This window comes from Suricata suricatta, chromosome 15 (assembly GCF_006229205.1).
Source record: "Suricata suricatta isolate VVHF042 chromosome 15, meerkat_22Aug2017_6uvM2_HiC, whole genome shotgun sequence".
NCBI lineage: Eukaryota > Metazoa > Chordata > Mammalia > Carnivora > Herpestidae > Suricata > Suricata suricatta.
The window spans coordinates 77,742,253-77,745,312 of NC_043714.1; the positions used below are offsets into that span (position 1 = coordinate 77,742,253).

A 3,060-nucleotide genomic window follows, 5' to 3' on the forward strand; every position below is an offset into this window, starting at 1 on the left:
GATCGGCGGCCCGGCGCCGCCGCCGCCGTCCCTCGCCCGCCCTGGCCCTGAGCCCAGACGCCCAGGCGGGAGCGGAGCCGCCGACCGCCGCTACGAGCCCGCACCCAGCTCCTGGAATTGGGAGGCGCTGGCACACGGCCAGCCGGGGGTGGAACCCGCCCGCCCCTCCGGAGCCGCCTCCTGGGGCCGGAGTCCTAATGGAGATTCCCGGCAGAGGGCAGAGCCCGCGCCGGGCCCCGCCCACTACCAGGCAAAGCCACGCCCAGCCACGGCCCCAGTCCCCCAGGATGCTGAAAGCCCCGCCTACCGCCCCCGCCCCGCTACGGCCAAGCCCCATCGGAGGCCGCGTGCCCCAGGCCCCGCCTATCCCCAGCTAAGGCCACGCCCCGACCACGCCCCCCGAGGTGTCGCGGGCCCAGAGCCCCCACTCGCGAGCCCCAAGCCAAATGAGGCCCCTTCCCAGACCGAAGCCCTGCCTAGCCCTGCCTAAGGCCCCGCCCCACGGAGTCCGCTCGGGCCGAGGCCCCGCCTATTCCGACTAGTGCTCGCGTCCCGAAGGTCCAGCTCCGGCACGGGTACCAGCTCTTGCAGCAAGCCTCGATCTCGGCTGCGGGCAGAGGAGGCCCCGCCCCCAGCCGGAGTCCCGCGACCCGACCTCAGGGGGTTCGGTGCCAGCCTGGAGCCGGTATGTGGGGTCCTCCCTAGGCGCTCTGTGACCTGCGAGGACAGGGCCAGGGGCTCTGGGAAACGCCCCAGTGCAGCCCTTGGAGCTGCAGGGTTTTCCCCGCGCCGCTTGCCCACCACCTTCACGCTGCACCGCGGCTATCTCCAGGCTTCCGTCGTCCTGGGTTGGGCCCAGCGTAGAGCGTGGCCTGGGGGCTGCTTCCCGAGGGTCTAGGAGAGGGCGTGGGAAGGGACATCTGGGAGGCCAGCTCTCCTGGCGCGGCGGCCCCCACCCCCCCAGGGTCACTGAAGTGATAGAGAAACACACCAGCAGGCTGACCAGATGACTTTAATTCATGACCACAAACCTCCCCCTGCCTGCCCTTCTGGGCTTACCTTTCACTTGCTCGAGGTCACCTTTCCACACTCCAAAATGGCAATGTATTCTCTCGTCTTACCCTTTGGCTGATGACTCCCCTGGCACAGAGGAGCCCAGCGTGGGGAACCCCTCCCTCCTCACACGTAGTCCCTTCTCTCCAGGAGGCCCCTGGTCACACCCTCTGGCCATGTCAAGAAGAAACGAGCTCCAGAATTCTTGTCCAAAGTCTCCCTTTACCCCACTGCTCTCCCATGGTCTCACCCCGTCACAGCTGCTGATTCAACCCCCCCCCCCCCCGACTTCATTGTCTCTTTCTGGAGAGAAAAGTGGGGTGTGCACGTGCCTGACTCTTCTTAAACTCGAGCCCCAACCCTGAACTCTTACTTCTGTTTAATGGCCTTCTGCCCCACTGGTGTATCAGAGTCAATAGGGACACTTCTCTTTTCCCCAGACATTGCCATGGGTGGCATCCGCCCGCTTCCACCGTCCCCGCCGCTGCTGTCACCCTTCTAGGACCAGCTTTGCTCACCAACACCTCCGATCAGCCTGTTTCCTGAGTCCCGGCTCCCCCCGCCTCCCCCCGCCCCCGGGACCAGGCAGTACTTTGAAAATGTCGTTCATCTGCTCAGAACTCTGTACAGTAAAGAGGGAGACGAGAGAGGACTGGCCCTTTGTCCCAACTACTCACCCTTAATGACTGAGGTACCAGCCGTACAGTGTTCTTTTATTATTATTTCATTTTAAAGAGCAAGTGAGCATGAGTGGGGAAAGGGGGAGATGGAGAGAGAGGATCTTTTTTCATGTTTATTTTTGAGAGAGAGAGAGAGATGGAGCGGGGGAAGGTCAGAGAAAGGGAGAGAGAGAGAGATGCCCTAGAAGGCTCTGAGCACTCAGCAGAGAGCCCAAAGTAGGACTCGAACTCACAAACCACGAGATCATGACATGCGCTAAAAAAGTCTCACACGTAACCAACTGAGCCATGCAGATGCCCTGAGATTCCTAAGCAGGCTCCGTGCTCAGCATGGAGTCCAACATGGGATTCCATCTCACATCCCTCAGATCCTGACCTGAGTTGAAATCAAGAATCAGACGCTCAACCAGCTGAGCCACCCACACGCCCCCTAGCTGCAGCGTTTTAAGAGACTGTTCTAAATACAACTCTATGTTGTCCTACATTTGTGGTTATTTTCCTTGTTTAACTTCTTATTTCTACATTTAAAACATCTGAACATTCAAAACTTTGAAATCAGAGGCATTTCCATAAACATGAACATTTCTTTGCAAATTATAAAGTATACAGCTACAAAACGTGCTAGCGATCACCCACGAGGGGACATATGGAGTAAAAGAGCTGCGCCAAGTGACAGATTCCGGCTGAGCGTGGTGGAGCCCACACTGGGCAGCACGGCCCCGGAGACGGACCGGAAATAGCCATGAACCATGGAACTGAAAACAAAACTTGATAGCAAATGAGTTAATTAATCCACAAGCAGGACCATATCTTTAAAGTAGAAAGGAGAGGGGCACCGGGGTGGCTCAGGCAGTTAAGCATCTGACTCTTGGTTTTGGCTCAGGTCCTGATCTCATGGTTCACGAGTCTGAGCCCCACATTGGGCTCTGGGCTGACAGTTCAGGAGCCTGCTTAGGATTCTCTCTCTCTCTCTCTCTCTTTCTCTCTCTCTCTCTCTCTCTCCATTTCGCCACTCCACACTCATGTTGTCTTAGTCTCTCTACATAAACTTTCAAAAAAAAAAAAAAGAAAAAATACAATGGAAAACAGAGCACTTAAAAAAAGGGACTATGAGGACTGACGGCTGTACGTCGGTGGTGCAACAGCGGCCAACGAAGGAAGAGACCGAGGCTGTGACGGACACAGTTTAATAGAGAAGGTCACAGATGATCACCTGAGAGACGCAACATTCTAAAAAATCCCAAGAAAAAGGGAGACATGCAGACAGGATGACGAAGAAGGATTATGTTATTTATGAACAAAATGGGAAAAGTGGAGAACTGAGTGG

General features: G+C 57.0%; 1 protein-coding gene across 3 annotated transcripts in view; it reads right to left on the minus strand.

Annotated features, from left to right (window-relative positions):
• NRBP2 (nuclear receptor binding protein 2) overlaps positions 1-193 on the minus strand; it is an 8,032-nt gene extending 7,839 nt beyond the window's left edge. For all 3 annotated transcript variants that reach the window (XM_029923667.1, XM_029923666.1, XM_029923665.1), the window contains exon 1: positions 5-193. The gene's annotated coding sequence lies outside the window, so the exon portion shown is untranslated. The remainder of the gene's footprint in view (positions 1-4) is intronic.
• Positions 194-3,060: the final 2,867 nt, after the last annotated feature.